This window comes from Cornus florida, unplaced genomic scaffold (assembly GCF_030987335.1).
Source record: "Cornus florida cultivar Cherokee Brave unplaced genomic scaffold, ASM3098733v1 CherokeeBrave_3.0.0_Hap2_Chr09, whole genome shotgun sequence".
Taxonomy (NCBI): domain Eukaryota; kingdom Viridiplantae; phylum Streptophyta; class Magnoliopsida; order Cornales; family Cornaceae; genus Cornus; species Cornus florida.
In genome coordinates, this window is record NW_026775579.1 from 70,349,261 (window position 1) to 70,370,209 (window position 20,949).

Genomic DNA, 20,949 nt, shown 5'->3' on the forward strand with positions numbered 1-20,949 from the left:
GACTAGGTAGTCGCCCTAGTGTGGTTGAGCTAGCTGGGCCCCATAATGACGCTGCGGGGTTACCAAGGGTCAGGGACACTAGCCAATCATCCTCTCGTGTCGCTGTGGGGTCACCAAAGGGTGGGCTGTATTAACAGTTTGAAAGTGATGATCTTGAATTTGAAAATAGGGAGCGACACCGACATGCATTTGCATCTCCATTGCATCTTGTCATTTGTGTTGAGATTGGTAACCATGTTGTATCCTTCCCCTACGTTGTATGATCCCTATCCCCATTGGTCTATGCTTTGTTTGGATTCACGGGGTTTCAAGAGGTGCGTCTTAGGCGTTACCTACTGAGCATATTTGCTCACCCTACTATTTATATTATTTTTTTCAGGTCTTGGAAATGAACCGGTGGACGATAATCCACCTCAAGCTTGAAAGTTGTTAGAAGGTTGTTTGCTATTTTGTATTTTGACCATTCTATGTATAGTCATAGTTGTGGAAATGTAACTAAGTTAGTATTCAAGGCCTTGTAACTTAAGAACGAATTTATCTTTTGTTTGATGTAAATGAAACTAATGGAATTGTGGTATATATTTCCATGCAATTGTATCATGTAACGTTTTAAGACGTTTTAAGACAGGGACTTTAGATCTTAACCATGTATTTTGGGACTGTAATTATGATAAGTTAGATTAATTAGTGTGTGGATGTTCCACCATGAGAGAAACTATGTTGAGGTATAATGAACGGATGAATGGGATGCTGGATTATACTATGTATTTTGTGTATTGGGACAGGTTGTTGAAGGACCAGTTTTAAGGGAGGTTATGCCGAATTTTTTTTAAAATTTTTGGCATCAGTTAGGGTCGTGACAAATTCATTCTCGATTTTTATACAACAATTACAGAACCCATGAAAAGTACAGATACGTATACATATACGTATACAATATATATATATATCCCCCAACGCAGAGCTACAACTGGGTCTTTTTTTTTTTTTTTTAGCAATTTTTTTTTTTCTCTTCCACAAATGGAAGAACTAGAGGAATTTGTCATTACTTCTTTGCCAATTTGTAAATTGAGCCGAAATCCATGTGATATGCACTGTGCAGGTCTGTAATTACTCTTCTTCTTCATCATAATCATAATAAGGGCTTTGAACCCAAAAACATAGACCCAGGTTCCTAAAATGTTTCGTTGAAGCTAAATAGAGTCAAACCCAATAAAACACTGGCGGAAGCAAGGTTGTCAGTGCACTGAATTTGCCGGCTACAACGAACGGCGAGCACGGTTGACAGCGATTTTCTGGTGGCGAAGCGCGATGAAGGAAATACTTTGACGGCGGTGACGCGATTTTGGGGTGGAGGGTGGAAAGGCAGCACCACTTGTGGCAGAGGAGAGGGATGGTACATGGAGAGGACTCTGCGTGTTGGTTAGTGAGGATAAGCCAAAGCTTTAGCAATACTTTTATTTTTTAATATTATACAATATTTAAACAGGTGTCAAGTTTTTGTAGGGTCACATCATATGGAGGACAAAGCTTGTCCTGATAGGGCAGGATCCAAGCATTGCTCGTAAACATCTCCTGATACCTTAAGCTTTATGATATGTTTTGTTTTTATATACCTTGTGTACTTAAAAGAGAGGTTATAATTTCTAGTAATAGAGATGAGAGAGAGTGTGTCTAAAATGGTTAAAACCCAAAGCTCCAAAAATTGGGTGTTTCTGGTGTTTTCTGTGATTCTGAATGTGTTGTTCATCATAAATCTGTTTGTGGGTGGCAAGTGGAAGCAGCGGCTGAGTTGGAGCCAAGGAGCTGCAGCAGAAGCTGAGGCAGTGGCATCAGTGTCATGCTCAGGTCATGGAAGAGCCTACTTGAATGGTTTGGTTCTTGATGGAACACCAGTTTGTGAGTGCAACACCTGCTATGGTGGTCCTGACTGTTCTCAATTCTCACATGGATGTCCTGCTGATGCAGATAGGTTTGCCCCCTCTCTCTCTCACACACACACACAGACAACCCAAGACTGGGGATTCCATTTAAGAACTTTCATTTCATTTGATCCCAAAAATACGGCAAAATTGCATTGCTGAAGTGAAACTCAAGTATTGGTAATTTGCATAAAGTTTAGAGGTTTTTTTTTTTTTTTTTTTCATTTGGTAGGTAAAGATTGTGAAAGTAGGTCCAATTTAGAGGTCAGCAAGCAAGATCTCAAGGGTATTACTAGATACTTCGAATTTAGTATATATAGTTCCGAAATGCCACTAATATTTGTACAGTTGTTTGATCAATTTTTTAAAACAAACACTAAACTCGGACTTTTTTGTTCTGACTCTCAATTGATGCAAAAACACCTGTATTTAAATGATATGTGTGATTTACGTGCAATTGTTATTGATAAGTATGCATAACAATAGATGTAAGCAAACAATTTGAACCATATTGAATTGATGCATAAGTTCACACAACTGCTAAACCTAATGCACTAACTAGATCTTGAATTGTTGATTGAGTATAGGTTTTCAATTGTTAATTATTTATGTGACATCCACTTCTATGTGCAGGACTAGCACAAACTTGCGAAATTATAATTAATTAGTCGGTCCAAAACATGGGAGATGGTGCGATTATTATTAATTAATCAGTTAAAAACACAAGATAGGATGAAATTATAATTAATTTGTCTAGTTCAACACACGAGAGAGGGAAAAATAAAAATAAAAATAAAAATTTGGGGTTCACTAAAAATATTAGAACTTGAATTCTCCGAGGTGTCATTTGTAGACCTGGAAAATAGTAGGTGAAGGAAACGTAAAAGCATGTTGATCTCAAGACTACTTTCCAAAACATAATTATTAGTATGGAGATCATGAATATTAAACTTTTCAAGTTTGAACCCGGGCATCATGTTTCTACCAAATCACATTGTTCGACAAATTAAAAATAAATAAATAAATAAAAACAGTGATGTTTTGAACTGTCGAAGTTCAATGGTCATTTTTTGTATATATTTTTTCGACTATTAAAAATTGTCTTTGCCGAATTTTTAATGTTTTTCCGAATAACCTTGATCTCAAACAACCTAAAGTTAGACACTTGTTTTAATCTATTTCTACATAGTACAAGATGTCATCCCCTCTGCAAGTTTGAGTAAACAACTACTCCCTTTTGGCACTCAATTACTTTTCTCCCATTGGTATGCAACCATAATTCTATCGGGCATACAAGTGTTCTTGGAATTGGGATGAACAATTGGGACTAATCAAGAGATGAAAACAGTTTTTTCAAAGTCCGAGTAGTATGTTTAATTTAATTATCATCAGATCATCAGTAATGTCAACTTAATTAATTATCACAATTTGCTTCATTGTCACTACCAAGTGTTATTCATATATTGTTTATCAAATGCAGTGGTGATCCATTATTCTTAGAGCCTTTCTGGATGCAACATGCAGCTAGTAGTGCACTCGTAGTTGCAGGGTGGCATCGAATGAGCTATAGATTTAGTGACAAATCTTTAATCTCACAAGAGCTCGAGAAGCATTTACGCAAAGTACACGCCATAGCCAAAAATGCAGTTACTGCTGGAAGATACATTGTTTTTGGTGCTGGCTTAACCCATTTCCTTAATGCTGCAGTTCATGCCCTTTCCCTGGAAAATTCATCGTCACCTGCAAGAGTTGTTGCATCAATCCCGTATTATCCAGCTAGTCCTAGTATCTAATTTTTGTTTTTTTTCTTCAAATTTATAATCAGATATAAATGTACAAGTTTGAAACTAAATTTTTCACAGGTTTACAAAATGCAAACAGACTTCTTCAGATCAGTCGATTTTGAGTTTTTTGGAGATACATCATTATGGAAGAACACTTCACATAACCCCACAAATGTAATTGAATTCATAACTTCACTGAACAATCCTGATGGTCATTTGAAGAAGGCGGTTCTTCAAGGCCCTTCTGCTAAGGCAATTCATGATCATGCTTATTACTGGCCACATTTTACACCAATCCCGGCTCCGGCAGATGAAGATTTGATGATTTTTACAATTTCTAAGCTTACCGGTCATGCTGGCAGTAGATTCGGGTAAGAAATTTTTCATCACATGCTTATGCAATATTTGATTATCAAAACACACAGTTGGTGCTATGTTTAGTTATTGATGTTCTTCAATGTGTTCAAATTTTAAAAAAATAATAATAATAATAATAATTCTAGTATATTTTTCAAGTCATCACATTGTTGTTCCTTCTCCAAGTGGGCATTGGTAAAGGATGAGGTTGTATACCAAAGAATGGTAACTTATATAATGATTTCAGAATTGGGCATCTCACGCGATACTCAGTTAAGAGCTCTGAAACTTCTGAAAGTAATTTTAGGAGGAGATGGACAGGAAATATTTGATTTTGCATACGAAACAATGTAGGACCGTTGGGAAAGATTGAGCCAGACCTTATCAATGTCGAAACGTTTTTCCATCCAGGATCTTGAACCTCAATACTGCAAATTTTTCCAAAAAGTCCGAAAACCTTCTCCAAGTGATTCTCATTTTATTGCTCATTCACTTCTAACTATAGTGACAAAGAAGCTATTAAAAAGTAAGATACTATTTATAGGCCAACATTTCAATGCTAACATTATTCATTTTCATTGCAGCCTATGTATGGTTGAAATGTGAGCGTGAAGAAGATAAAGATTGCACTGCAGTTCTCCGAGCAGCTAACATAATTAGCCGCGAATGTAGCATGTTTACTGCAGAAAATTGGTATGCACGACTCAGCCTCCTCAAGAGCAACGACGAATTCGACTTACTGCTGCATTGGATAAACAAATTAGTCTCTGAAGAAGATGATGGAATTGAAACTATGTGAAGGTTGTTATAATCAATCATCTATTGATTATAACTAAGATTGGCCGGTATATATAACTATGTAGTCATATTTTAGCCAATGATTATCGACATCATAAGAAGAGTTCATGTTACATTTTAACTCTCAAAAACCATATCTAATTATCCTCACCTGTAAATTTTTTATACAAGCATAATGTTGCAAGTTTCTCCAAAAATCTATTCACTTTTTTATTTTTATTTATTTATTTTGAATTTGTGAGTTAGCATTTAACTGAGTTTGACAACATGTGATGCACATTTTCTTCTGATAATTGAAGCCTCTTCACGAATTCTAACGCTGCAAATGAAACGAATTGTTTATGTTTTTTTTTTAATTTTCAATTCAGACTCGTTCATTAAGTAAACGAACCAAATTTAAGCTCATTTTTTAACCTTCTTTGGTAAATAAGCCAATTCCAATGTTAGGGTTGACTTGTATAAGCTCATGTCTGCGTTCATGAGCATAAGCTCAGAAACACATCCATAAACATAAGCTTGTGTAGGCTTGTATAAATTTATGAACTAGTCAAAGTCAATCTTCCCAACATCGATATACTGATACTGATCCTCATGTTGCCGAAATTTCTGCAACATGGAAACATGGAACATGTTGTGGACGCGATCCAAATTATCCGAAAGTGCTAACCGATAAGCGACAGCTCCAACTCGATCCGTAATCATGAACGGAACCGACAAACCGCGGTGACAACTTCTATTTCTTTCCAAAGCGCATTACTCCCTTCATAGGTGACACTTTGAGTAGAACCTGATCCCCAACCTGAAACTCCAAAGCACGTGTGCGACGATCCGTATAACTTTTCTGCCTACTCTGGGCAGTCTCATGCGATCCCTAATAAGAGCTATCTTCTCAGAAATATCTTTGATAAACTCAGGACCCAAGAATCTGCTCTCACTAACCTCCATCCAACAAACAGGTGATCGACACAGTCGGCCGTATAACGCCTCAAATGGTGCCATCCCAATAGTCTTCTGGAAACTATTGTTACAAGCAAACTTCACAAGCGGTAGGTAATCCTCCTAGTGGCCCTTGAAATCAAGAACACAGGACCGAAACATATCCTCCATAATCTGATTAACCTTCTCAATCTGCCCATCAGTCTGAGGATGATAAGCAGTACTAAGGTGTAATTCAGTACCCAAAGCCTGCTAAAAACTCTTCCAGAATCCGGACACAAAACTTGAATCCCTGTCCGATAGAATAGATAATGAAATTCTATGCAGCTTTACAATCTCGGAAATATAAAGTCTCGCCAATTGCTCCGAAGTGAAGTCAGTGCGAATAGGCAAGAAATGAGCTAATTTCGTCAATCTGTCCACGATGACCCAATTGGAATTGTGATCTTTGAAGGAATTTGGAAACCCTTCCACAAAATCCATAGAAATGCTCTCCCATTTCCACTCCGGTATCGGCAGTAGCTGTAGAGCTCCTGGCGGCCTCTGATGATCAATCTTGACCATCTGATAAGTACTACACCGAGAGACAAAAATAGCAATGTCTTTCTTCATACCTGCTTACCAAAACTGCCGCTTCATATCCTGATACATCTTATCTCCTCTTGGATGGACAGAAAACTCAGAGTGGTGAGTCTCAGTCATCACATCCTTCCTCAACTCATCAGCAGAAGGTACCACTAACCGTCCCTTGTACCGCAAACCTTCATCAGCCGCAACATAGTAGAATGGAACCTCCCCGGAAGCTATCTCTGCAACTTTGTCAATGCACTGTTGATCTGTGAGTTATGCCTTCAAAACCTTGTGAATGATATAAGGTGTAACCACCATGCAAGCCATGAAAGCATCCGACAATTCATCCACCTTCTTCATAGCATTCCACTCAGTAGTGAATAGAGCGGAAAGACTACCAACAGGTCGGTGACTCAGTGCATCCGCCACCACATTCGCTTTCCCTGGATGGTACTGTATAGAAAAATGATAGTTTTTCACAAACTCCAACCATTTGCGCTGTCTCATGTTCAGCTCCCACTGAGTGAACAAATATTGTAGGCTCTTGTGATCGCTAAATAACCTAAGGACTCACCCAACAGATAATGCCTCCAGGTACGTAAAGCAAAAACCATAGCTGCCAACTCCAAATCATGTGTTGGGTAATTAAGCTCATGAGGCTTAAGCTTCCGAGATCCATACGAAATCGGTCGCTCCTCCTGCATCAAAACACATCCATGACCCTGCAAAGAAGCATCCATGTAGACAAGATACTTTATCCTGCTCTATGGGGTAGAAAAAACCGGTGTAGAAGTCAACTTAGTCTTCAGCTCATCAAAAGTTTTCTGACAATGTTTATCCCACACGAACCGTACACCCTTTTTAGTCAGATGAGTGAGTGGTCCCGCTATCTTTCAGAACCTCTGGATAAACCTCCTATAATATCCTGCCAATCTGAGAAAACTCCGAATCTCGATAGGTGAAGTAGGCTATCCTCACTCAACCACTGTTGACACTTTGGCTGGATCCACCACTATTCCTCTTTCTAACACAATGTGACCCAGAAACTTCTCCTCCTGTTGCCAAAATTCACATTTCTCAAACTTGGCATATAACTAGTGGTCACGCCACGTCTGTAACACAATCCGTAGATGTCTAGCATGATCATCCTCTGACCTAGAATAGATTAGGATATCATCAATGAAAATAATGACAAACTGATCCAAATAGGCCCTGAAGACCCTGTTCAATAAATCCATAAAGACTTCTGGTGCATTAGTCAACCCAAACGGCATCACTCGAAACTCATAAGATCCGTATCTTGTGAGAAACATCGTCTTCAAAACATCCTGCTCCCAAACCCGAAGTTGATGATATCCAGACCGCAGATCAATCTTAGAGAAATAGGTAGCTCCCTTCAACTGATCATCAATCATGGGTAACGGATACTTGTTACAAATAGTAACTTTGTTCAACTCCCTGTAATCTATACATAGCTGAAGTGAATCGTCCTTCTTCTTTACAAACAAAATCGGTGCTCCCCAGGGTGAAGTACTCCTGCATATAAAACCCTGGCTCTATAGCTGCTGAATCTGATCCCTCAGCTCTCGCATCTCCACTGGTGCCATCCTATATGATGCCCTAGCAATAGGCGTAGTGCTTGAAGCTAAGTCTATCACAAAGTCGATCTCGCGACTAGGTGGCAACCCTGGAATCTCCTGAAATATATCCGGGAAATCTTGTACAATTGGTATGTTATCTAATGCTACAGTAGTCCCCTCCTCCATTTCCTCCTCCACATGGAACAAATAGGTGCTAGTGACCCCGCTAGAACACGGCATAGCGACGACGTATATATCCTGACCAGGTATGGTGAAAATAACAGACCTATCATAACAACCAATTTGGGCATGGTAATGCGATAACCAATCCATCCCAAATATCACATTATAAGTGTGCATGTCCAGGACCAAAAAATTGGCTAGAAATTTGAGTCTACCAATATCTAGTGTCACAGGCCCATCACTCTCATGAAGAATGGCTATATTACCTAACGGTGTAGAAATACCCTGTGGTCTACTGCATACCTGAGTCATTATCCCAGACAAAGTAACAAAAGATCTAGCTACAAATGAGTGTGTAGCAACCATATCAAAAAAACGTGTCCATGTAAACCATGAATAGGAAACTTACCCTCAACAGCCTGAGGTGCATGCATATCCTGTGGCATGGGGTTGTACACCCTGCCATAATGTAACTACTGCGGTGCCTGTCCCTGAGGCTGCGTCGGTGCCGGTAAAGCTGGATACGCCTGTCCCTGAATTCGTGGAACCTGTGGAGCTGGTAAATGCACTGGCGCCCTCTGCCCCTGCTGCACATGCTGTCCCTGTCTTGCTTTAGGACACTGCCTGAAAGTATGACTATACTCTCCACAAGTGTAACAACTACCCTGGAAAGTACCAAATGGCCTCCTCTGTCGGTTAGCCTGTAGCTGACCCTGTCCTGCCTGTGGTCCCCAATTCTGCTGTCGTTGAATAGGTGCCACATCCCTAGGAGCATCTGAACCACCCTTGTGCTTCTTCCAAGGCTGCTATCCCTTGAACTTGCCCTTGTCATTCTGTCGGTGTCCGTTCTCATTCCCTTTCTCAGCTGACTGATTAGCAGTGTCTCTGTCACCCCGCTTCTCACCCTTGGCCTGTCTGAAGTCCACGGTCAATTGATATTGCTGTAGAGCAGCGTCTACCACCTGAGCATATGTAATATAAGCTGGACTGTCTGTAATAGCTCTCTTGATAGACCACATCAGTCCCTTAACGAAACTGTTGCGCTTCTTCTCTTTTGTATCCACCTCCTCCGGTGCAAAAAGAGCTAAGCGCGTGAACTGCTGCTTATGACTGCATAAGGAAAGTATTTCTCTTTAAAGCGTGCACTGAACTGATTATAAGTCAATGCCATCCTCTCCTCTGTGGTGGTAACTGACTCTCACCATTGTAGTGCATCCCCAACTAGCTTGAAGGTAGCAAGCATCTGCTTCTGAACCTCCGTGCAATGAACTAAGCGAAGATGTCGCTCGATGTCCTGTTTCCACTGATGAGCTGCTTTCGCATCGGTGGAGCCGGTGAACTCAGGTGGGCTCCCCTTTGTGAAAGAACTCCTTGCCTTCTCCCAAGTATCAGTCTGAACAACCGGTGCTGGTAATGGTGTTGGCTATACCTGAGGCTGATTCTGAAGTGCAGTTGTTACCTCTGCTTCTATAGCCCGAGCAATGAGGTCGTTGATGTGAGGAGGATACTCTAGATCTCCTCCATAATCCCGAGTCTGCTGAACGTCCTCATGCTCTTCATGGAACTGACCATCATCCTGAAACTCTGGCAAATGATGCTCTTCCTGACGCCACAGGCGTTCTTGTTACCCACGTGCCACTCTCCTCTGTCGAATGTTCATCTGTCCTCTTCTAGCGTTAACTATGCTGTTAACAAAGAAAGACAGATATCAGTACGAGTTTAAAAGAACTGTAAAAGAATACAATGAATCCTAAACTTAAGCTCTAATAAAGAGAAAACGCTACGCGGAAGTCTGAATACGAAACATCCTAGAGACACTTGAACCTGGAGTGCTCTGATACCAACTGTGATACCCCTCGGATCCGAAACACAGGTTGATCAGGCCTAGGCCCAAACCCGAGGGAAATATCAAACAATTAAAGTATTTTAAAGCGAACACAAAGTATTAAATGAAATAAGGAATAGAATAAAGCTATCAACAATATCCATTATCAAATCCTTTAAAAGCATCATGAATAAAGCGAATCCACATCTCCAAAACCTCCAAGAGTACAACTCGGGAATCCATCTAATGGACCCCTATAAATCCCAACTGAACTGAAATAATTGAAAGTAAATTAAATTAAAACATCGAGAGAAGTCCTACGTAACCTGATAAATGGGAAATTGTCCTCGAACAGCACGATTAAGCTCTAAGGCTGGAACCGTCCTATACCTATAACTGTAATCTATACAGTGACCCGATACGCAGATACACCCTAGATACCTCACAATATCTATTTAGTCCATACATATATATATCCACACTAAGGACATTCACTGGACTGTAATAGGGGTCTCAACTTGAATAAAAGACAACATGCGAAAACGCACCCAAAGGTGGGCATGAGTACCTAGACCTAACAGGGTACACCTACCTACTATATCCAACTACGCAACACTACATATACGCACCCTAACCAACGAGCCTGAGACTCAAGCTCATCTCGAGGTATCATAACCATATATCTAAAGTCCGTCCAAATCCAGAGTATGTCATTCAATTTTTCATTAAGGAGACATACAAAATGCAGTCCAGATAGTCACTCAACTTATTCAGCTGATATGACTTAACTACAACCAACAAATCCAGGAAGTCACTCAACTTAGTCAGTTTATCTGACTTAAACACAATTTAGGATTCAATAGTTTACAATCCATTCCGTTAATCTGATAGGTTAGGTCTTAGCGTTTTGAAGCTAAACCGTCCCTAGTATGCCACCGTCCCATACCGGTGCATACAAACCTCCATATCCATGTAAATTACAACAATTAAATAAAATTTTAGCAACTTACAGTCTAAACCATTATCCAACTAATTGCAAAACAATATATAATATTCTAGCAATTTAAATCCAAACACTAATCCATGTAATTGTAGAAAAAGATTTAATATTTCAACAATTAGCCTCCAAGCATGCATAGATCAAATTCAATACATCACTGACCCAATAATGCACTTGGAACAAGTTTTATAATCATGTTGTTTCCCATTAAATTGCTAAAATTTAGTTTAAGCAATTAATCCCTTTCTTCCGGTAACAGTTTAACACAATTACACAAATCAGATACTGTTTGTCCCATGTACTTAGAATTCAATTTTAATCAATTTAAGCTCTTAATGATACCTAAAACCATCTTCTTAAGTCCTCTGTAAAGTCCCAAAACCATTAGAACAGTTTAAGCCTCGCACAGTTCAAAACAGTGCGTCAAAAAAACCATCAGAAATCAAATTTGAGAGAGAGCCTGCTCCATGACTTTGGGAGCAAGCTCTATTAAGCCTGGAGCCGGCTCTAAGGACTTTGGAGCTGGCTCTATATGTATGGGAGCCAGCTCCCACTTCTATGGCGTCGGCTCTAATCTCCTCTGAGAGCCGTCTTCAAGCTCTGTAACTTTTGCGACCTTCTGGTTCTTCTTCGGTCGCTCCCAACCTGTTTATTTGGTTTTAAATTGTTCCTAAGAGTCCTAACTGTGTCCAGTATAATCCTCATGGTGTATTTACAGCAGTTGAAATCAAATACAGAGACTACAAGTTCTACAAACTAATCATGCTTTAAGAACACTACTGAAATCAGACATGCACGAACTATAATTGAACAGATTTCAACACATACAGATCATCAATATAGCATCTAATATACATATAACACTCAGTTAATGATTAATTAAACCCTAGAGACTATCTAGGTGCACAGAACACAGGCCAACGGAAAGGAGGAAGAAAAGAACTTGCCTCTGATTTCAGTTATGAAATCTCGGCGTCGTGTCCACTGTTTCGGCAACACTGAGCTACTGTTTAGCCTCCTCTTACTTGTGCTCTTCCCTTTTCCTTGGTCCGACCTTGAAGCCTCAGTCGAATCTGTAATAGTTATGCTTATATATATGTATATGTATATATATTAAAGTTAAGATTTTTTTTCAAAAGTAGGTGGGCCCCACCAATAACTTAAAAACATGACTAAAGGCCATAAGGCCATTATGCAGACATATATTTCTCTCTCTCTCTCTGCTTCCGGCCTTCTCTCGGCATCTTTTTTCTTTTTCTCTTTTTGTAATTTTAAGCTCTGATCTCATATTCACCAATTGGATTTTGGTAGAACATTGTGAAGCAAAGTTATTGAGCTCGTTGAGCCCGTTAATTTGATAGGAGCCAATCATCATTTGGTGCACTCTGGGGAGTTCAAAATTCTAGAGTTCTTGGGCTCAAATTGGGGGTTTTCATCAATTTGAGGTAGGGGTGTTCTAATCTACAACTTCTTAGCTCTTTTTGTGAATTTTACCCCTTAAATTTGATCCTAAGCATGCTAATTTTGATTATCTAGTTTGTGGTTGAAGCATATTTATCTAAAATGCTAAATGTGTTCCATGTATTATTTGAATTCATATATATGACTAGATTTATTACGGTGATTGAGCATGTTTGGTGTTGACATGTTGTATGTCCTAAGATTATGTATTTATTTATTTATTTATTGCTTTGAAAGAAAATGATGCTATGGTCAATAAATAAAAGAAATGAATGCTTATAAATTTCTATTAAATTGTGATGATGATGTAAATGGAATGTATGAAAGCCTATGGTTGAATTGATTAATTGAAGCATGCGCATTCATGCATTCATTGGGAAAGAGAAAGGGGGAAAAAAAAATGTTTTTTTTGAACAAACGAAATTATTTTGGGGAAAATATTTTTTTAAAGGAGTTTGCGAAAACCGGACGCCTAGGAGGCGCCTAGTGGTCCGTGGTGTTAGTGTAGTCTAGAAGGGATCATGGTTGAGCTAACTAGGCCAGATGCGACGCCTTGGAGGTGCCTTGTGGTCGTGGATAGTTAGTCAACCCTCCATTCGTGACGCCTTGGAGGTGCCTTGGGTCGGATTACACTAACGGTTTTGGAAGTTGAAACGGAAATGTTTCGGAAAATGGGGAGTAACATTTGCATATTGCACTTCATGACATTGTGGTAAACTTGTGATTGGGTGGTATTTGTTACATACTTGTTATTGTATTTGGGAGTGTGTGTTTCCTTATAGCATGATCCCTTTCACTTTTTTATCTATTCATTGTATGGATTCATGGGGATATAAGAAGTGTGTCTTAGACACTTCCTATTAAGCTTATGCTCACCCCATTATTTCTAACATTTTTCAGGACATGGAAAAGAGGTGGCGGACGACGATCCACCACGATTTTAGACGAGCACGGAGACCTATTTTTTTTTTTTGCTATCTTTTGTATTAAAACTCTCTAATATTTTGTAAATGTAATATTAACTAACTCGTAAAACTTTAGTTTAATTAGTATAATGTTGTAAGCCATGGACTTTTAAATTCTAACCACGCTTTTTGGACTGTAACTTGATGTAATCAAAGTATGTTCCTTGTTGGATGAGATGGAGGAATGGGATTTTGTATGTATGTAGTCACTTTGGAGATGTGATATAATATATGTATATTGCGTTGGGACAGGATATGTTAGATTTAAGGCCCAGTGAGGCCATTGTATTTATTTTTTGTATTTCAACAGGTTGTTTAGAGACATTTTCTGCGGAGGTCATGCCGAAATTTTTATAGATTTTTATTATTATTTTGGTATCCATTTGGGTCGTTACAAATTTGGTATCAGAGCCATGGTTCGAATACCATTAGGACGACGGGTAGAGGCTTACCTAGGATTGCATGGGGAGTTGAGTTATTTGCTTACTTGCTTAATTGTTTACGTGATGGCATGCTTATATGCTTATGTGTTAAGGTGTTTAATTATTTGAAAGACGTGCTTATTTGTTTAACTGCTTATATGACTACGTGCTAAGTGTTTAATGTTGTTGTATATGATTAGCATGATCATGTTTATCATTAGTTGGGTATTCTGGGACTATGAAAGGTGCTTATGTGTTTCCATTCTTGTCCAGTCATTCGTGTGAGGACTTCGTTCTCGTGCGTATTTTAGTGTCATCGTTTTTGATCTGTTTCGTTTTTCTTATAGCGTCATGGCAACACGAAGGGATCCCGGGGAAAGCTCTAGCTCCAATCCCGTGGAAAGGGATCAGGAGCAAGTTGAGGAAGATATCTTATTTCGTGATTTGGTCCCACCAAGAGGGGGACAAGCGAGGGGGACTGTTGATCCACCTTTTCAGATGAATAGGGAACAAATTAGGTTAGCCATTCAAGAGGCTATTTTTGATGTATATCGACCAATAGGTGCGTCATCGTCACAGTTTGTGCCACCACCGGCTCCACCACCACCACCTTCGAAGACAAATGAGCTAGATGATACTCTTTCTCACATTGCCAGGTTTGTGAAGTTGATGCCAACCTTGTTTGAGGGTGGTCCAGATCCGCTTGTTGCGGACGGTTTCCTGGATAGGGTGGAGAAGCATATTAATGCTATGAATTTGGCAACGGACAAGTTGAAGATCACATTGGCGACTTACAATTTTGTGGGCGATGCTGAGATTTGGTGGAAGACCGTTTCTCACACCTATAATCTGGATACTATGACATATGCTACATTCAAGAAGTTGTATTATGAGAAGTACTTTCCAGCGCCTAAGCGGAGGGAACTAAAGAAGGAGTTTGATGGGTTAAAGCAAGGAAGTATGACAGTTACAGAGTATGAAAACAAGTTTACATCACTTTTGAGGTTTGCACCGGGAATTGCTAATGATGAAGAAGGAAAGATAGTGAAATTTGTTGATGGCCTTGATCTTACCATTAGGCCAATTGTAGCTGCTTCAGAACCGACAGAGTATGCAAAAGCAGTGCGAAAGGCTTTAGTGGTTGAGGCTGAGAGTAAGGACAACAAGGCTATCAGGGAGTCCTATAAGCATAACACGGGTATGAGTACTTTCTCCGAAGGTCAATCAAGTAAGAAGCAGAAGCATGAGCAGTCAGGGTTCAGGGGACGGCAGCCAGTTAGATCTGCACCCACAGCTTCAGTGTCCATGGGGTCTTCTAGACCGAATGTTACTTGTTTCAGATGCGGGCAGTTGGGACATTACAAGTCCCAATGCACTCAGACACAGGTAGCTCGGATGATTTGTTTCAAGTGTGGGCAGCCAGGGTATCACAAGTCCCAGTGTACTCAGATTCAGGTGGCGTCTGGTGGATGTTTCGGGTGTGGCCAGCAGGGCCATAGGGTGAAAGATTGTCCACAGCGGGGCAGTGGTTTGGGCAGAGATGGAGGTTCACAGTAGAGGCAGATGCAGTCTGCCACAGTTCAGTCAGGGTTTCGACCACTACCACCACCTCAGCCGTCTCAACCAGCTATGTCAGCCCAGAGTTCTCGACCTGGTAGGGGAGCTTCTTCGAGTGCACCTACTCAGCAGTCTGGCTATCAGGCAGGTAGTTCCCAGGGGCAGAGGACCCAGGGTCGCATGTTTGCACTCACTCCAGTCGAGTCACCATTCAGTCCTTCAGTTGTTAGGGGTATGTTTCTTGTGTCCCATTCTTGAGCTCGTGTATTATTTGATTCTGGTGCTTCTTATTCATTCATTGCTTCATCATTTGCACGGGCATTGGGTTTAGAGGTCAGTCAGTTAGACAGACCGCTTTGTGTTGACACGCTTATCGGGGGTTCAGTTGCTCTTAGTAGAGTTTGTAGGAGTTGTTCCATCACAATTGCTGGACGTGTTCTTGAGTTCGATCTCATCCTTCTCGAGATGACGGGATTTGATGTCATTCTTGGGATAGACTGGTTGTCATCCTTCAGAGCTGTCATTGATTGTTTCAGGGGCAGAGTTTCAGTGTGTACCCCGGATGGGGATTGTTTCTATTTTGTGGGAGATCGGTGTGATCCTCTCACTCATTCATTTTATGGTGTTAGGGGTCGAGATCGGCAGACATTCTTCTTGGCTAGTCTTTTCGCCGATGATAATGTTGAGTTTTATGGGGTTGATTATCCAGCAGTTGTGCGTGATTTTCTGGATGTGTTTCCGTAGGACTTGACTGAGTTGCCTCCACACCGAGAGGTGGAATTTGCTATTGATTTGATGCCTGGTACCGCACCAATCTCTATGGCACCGTATCGTATGGCACCGATTGAATTAGAAGAATTGAAGAAGCAACTTGATGATTTGAGGATGAAAGGCTTTATCCGACCGAGTGTGTCACCGTGGGGTGCACCGGTCTTGTTCGCTAAGAAGAAAGATGGTTCTTTGAGGTTGTGCATTAATTACCGAAAGTTGAATCATGCCACCATCAAGAACAAGTATCATTTACCAAGGATAGATGATTTATTTGATTAAGTGAAGGTAGCCAGTTGTTTTTCGAAGATTGACTTGAGGTTAGGCTATTATCAGTTACGGGTTAGAGAGGAGGATATTCCAAAGACCGCGTTTCGTACGCTGTATGGACATTACGAGTTTCTTGTTATGCCTTTTGGTTTAACCAATGCGCCGGCGATATTCATGGATTTAATGAACCGTGTCTTCCACGATTACTTGGATCAGTTTGTGGTAGTTTTTGTGGATGATATTCTTGTGTATTCACGGACTCGGGAAGAGCACGAGGTCCATTTGGGTATAGTGTTGCAGATTCTACGGGAGCACCGTTTGTACGCCAAGTATGAAAAGTGTGAGTTTTGGCTACAAGAGGTGAAATTTTTGGGACATGTTGTCTCGGAAGGTGGGGTTTCATTTGATCCTTCAAAAATAGAGGCAGTTTTGAGTTGGGAGCAACCCAAGAATGTCTTTGAGATCCGGAGTTTCCTTGGCCTAGTGGGTTATTATCGGAGATTTGTGAAGGATTTTTCCCGTTTGGCAGCTCCTATGACCAGATTGACCAGGAAAGGGATCAAGTTTGCATGGAATGAGGCCTGTGAGTCATCCTTTCAAGAGTTAAAAATAAGGTTGACTACGGCTCCGGTGTTGGTGATACCTGAGCGTGGCTTGGGTTATGTGATCTATTGTGACGCCTCACGTGATGGTTTGGGTTGTGTACTGATGCAAGATGATAGAGTAGTGGCTTATGGGTTTCGACAGTTGAAGACTCATGAGCTTAACTACCCTACTCATGACTTAGAGTTAGTGGCAGTTGTATTTGCTTTGAAGTGTTGGAGACACTATTTGTATGGTGAGAGATTTGAGGTGTTCTTGGACCACAAGAGTCTCAAGTACCTTTTCTCCCAAAAGGACTTGAACAACAGACAGAGGTGATGGGTTGAATTCTTAGAAGACTATAACTTTGATTTGCAGTATCATCTTGGCAAGGCAAATGTGGTAGCTGATGCTTTAAGCCGGAAATCTCGTGGGACTTTGGCTAGTTTAGCCATCTGGAAATGGAAAATGCTGGAAAATTTGGCTGAAATGGGATTGTATTGTTTTGATGATGATGATGATGGCAGTGAGTCAGCATTCTTGTTTAGTCTCGTGGCTTAACCCACTCTTGTTAGATGGGTGATTGAGTCACAGAGACAGGATTCAGATTTGGATGCCGTTTACACTTTGATCTCCAGTGGCGAGATCGTGAAGGATTGGACCTTACATGCAGATGGAGGTCTACGGTTTAGGGGTTTGTTGGTTGTTCCTACAGTTTGTCGTGAGGACGTCTTACGGGAGTTTCATACTTCCCGCTTTGCAGTTCATCCGGGTGGTACCAAAATGTATCACAATCTAAGACGTCAGTATTGGTGGAGTGGAATGAAGAAGGATGTTGCACAATTTGTGGCTAAGTGCCTTACCTGTCAGCAGGTGAAGGCCGAGCACCAAAGACCAGCTGGTTTATTGCAACCATTGCCGGTAGCGCAGTGGAAATGGGAGGAGATTGCCATGGATTTTGTGACAGGTCTTCCTAGGTCACGGAGGGGAAATGAAGCCGTATGGGTCATTATTGATAGGTTGACCAAGACTGCTCACTTTTTTCCTATTAAGGCAACAAATGATGTAGAGGCACTTGGTGTACTTTATGTGAAGGAGATTGTGAGATTGCACGGAGTTCCAGTGACTATTGTGTCGGATAGAGATGCTAAGTTCACCTCGAAGTTCTGGGAAGGACTTCAAGCAGCGTTTGGCTCAGCGTTGCACCTTAGCACTGCATTCCATCCACAGACAGACGGCCAGTCGGAGCGTACTATCCAGATCTTGGAGGATATGCTTCGGGCCTGTGTACTTAACTTGGGTGGTAGTTGGGAGGATCACCTTCCACTTATTGAGTTTGCCTACAACAACAGTTATCAGGCAAGTATTCAGATGGCTCCATTTGAGGTGTTGTATGGTAGACCTTGTAAGTCTCTTGTCTGTTGGACTGAGGTGGGCGAGACAGCCGCCTTAGGACCCGACATTGTACTCGAGACTACCGAGAAAATTAAGTTGATTAGACAGAGGCTGCGCACGGCTCAGAGCCGACAGAAGAGCTATGCAGATAGGCGGAGGTGACCGTTATCCTTCGAGGTGGGAGATCATGTTTTTCTTCGGGTTTCTCCACGGAAAGGGTTGATAAGGTTCGAAAAGAGTGGCAAGTTGTCGCCACGATTCATTGGGCCTTTTGAGATCTTGGACCGTGTAGGAGAGGTTGCCTACAGACTTGATTTGCCACCGCAGATGGACAAAGTTCATAATGTCTTTCATGTATCAATGCTACGGAAGTACGAGCCTGATCTGTCTCACATTTTGAGTTGGGTTGATGTAGACATTGATGAGGATGTTTCTTATGAGGAGGGACCAGTTCAGATCCTTGACACACAGCAGAAGGTGTTGAGGAAAAAGACGATACCATTGATAAAGGGTCTTTGGAGGCATCATGGAGTTGAGGAGGCTACTTGGGAGCTTGAACAAGAGGTTCGCTCCAAGTATCCAGAATTGTTTTCTTCCTCAGGTATGACTTGATTTCGGGGACGAAATCTTTTAAAGTTAGGGAGAATGTAATAGTTATGCTTATATATATGTATATGTATATATATTAAAGTTAAGATTTTTTTTCAAAAGTAGGTGGGCCCTACCAATAACTTAAAAACATGACTAAAGGCCATAAGGCCATTATGCAGACATATATTTCTCTCTCTTTCTCTCTGCTTCCGGCCTTCTCTCGGCATCTCTTTTCTTTTTCACTTTTTATAATTTTAAGCTTTGATCTCATCTTCACCAATTGGATTTTGGTAGAACATTGTGAAGCAAAGTTGTTGACCTCGTCGAGCCTGTTAATTTGATAGGAGCCAATCATCATTTGGTGCACTCTGGGGAGTTCAAAATTCTAGGGTTCTTGGGCTCAAATTGGGGGTTTTCATCAATTTGAGGTAGGGGTGTTCTAATCTACAACTTCTTAGCTCTTTTTGTGAATTTTGCCCCTTAAATTTGATCCTAAGCATGCTAATTTTGATTATCTAGTTTGTGGTTGAAGTATGTTTATCTAAAATGCTAAATGTGTTCCATGTATTATTTGAATTCATATATATGACTAGATTTATTACGGTGATTGAGCATGTTTGGTGTTGACATGTTGTATGTCCTAAGATTATATATTTATTTATTTATTTATTACTTTGAAAGAAAATGATCCTATGGTCAATAAATAAAAGAAATGAATGCTTATAAATTTCTATTAAATTGTGATGATGATGTAAATGGAATGTATGAAAGCCTATGGTTGAATTGATTAATTGAAGCATGCGCATTCATGCATTCATTGGGAAAGAGAAAGGGGGAAAAAAAATGTTTTTTTTGAACAAACGAAATTATTTTGGGGAAAATATTTTTTTAAAGGAGTTTGCGAAAACCGGACGCCTAGGAGGCGCTTAGTGGTCCTTGGTGTTAGTGTAGTCTAGAAGGGATCATAGTTGAGCTAACTAGGCCGGATGCGACGCCTTGGAGGTGCCTTGTGGTCGTGGATAGTTAGTCAACCCTCCATTCGTGACGCCTTGGAGGTGCCTTGGGTCGGATTACACTAACAGTTTTGGAAGTTGAAACGGAAATGTTTCGGAAAATGGGGAGTAACATTTGCATATTGCACTTCATGGCATTGTGGTAAACTTGTGATTGGGTGGTATTTGTTACATACTTGTTATTGTATTTGAGAGTGTGTGTTTCCTTATAGCATGATCCCTTTCACTTTTTTATCTATTCATTGTATGGATTCACGGGGATATAAGAAGTGTGTCTTAGACACTTCCTACTGAGTTTATGTTCACCCCATTATTTCTAACATTTTTCAGGATATGGAAAAGAGGTGGCGGACGACGATCCACCACGATTTTAGACGAGCACGGAGACCTATTTTATTTTATTTTTTGCTATCTTTTGTATTAAAACTCTCTAATATTTTGTAAATGTAATATTAATTAACTCGTAAAACTTTAGTTTAATTAGTATAATGTTGTAAGCCATGGACTTGTAAATTCTAACCACGCTTTTTGGACTGTAACTTGATGTAACCAAAGTATGTTCCTTGTTCGATGAGATGGAGGAATGGGATTTTGTATGTATGTAGTCACTTTGGAGATGTGATATAATATATGTATATTGCGTTGGGACAGGATATGTTGGATTTAAGGCCCAGTGAGGCCATTGTATTTATTTTTTGTATTTCAACAGGTTGTTTAGAAACATTTTCTGCGGAGGTCATGTCGAAATTTTTATAGATTTTTATTATTATTTTGGTATCCATTTGGGTCGTTACAGAATCCCTCACTGAACATGCTCTATTCTCTCAAAACCTCACTCTGTATCTCTCTGTAGCTTTGATACGTGAATAGGGTTTTTCCAACCCTTCCTACAGACTATAACCGTGTATATATAAGCACAAATATAACCTAATTTTAATGGTAATCCAAGACAGAAATCCTAATCCAAGTT

At 40.4% G+C, this 20,949-nt stretch overlaps 1 pseudogene; it reads left to right on the top strand.

Annotated features, from left to right (window-relative positions):
- The first annotated feature begins 1,648 nt into the window (after positions 1 to 1,648).
- LOC132273339 (tryptophan aminotransferase-related protein 3-like) lies at positions 1,649 to 5,045 on the top strand (annotated as a pseudogene).
- Positions 5,046 to 20,949: the final 15,904 nt, after the last annotated feature.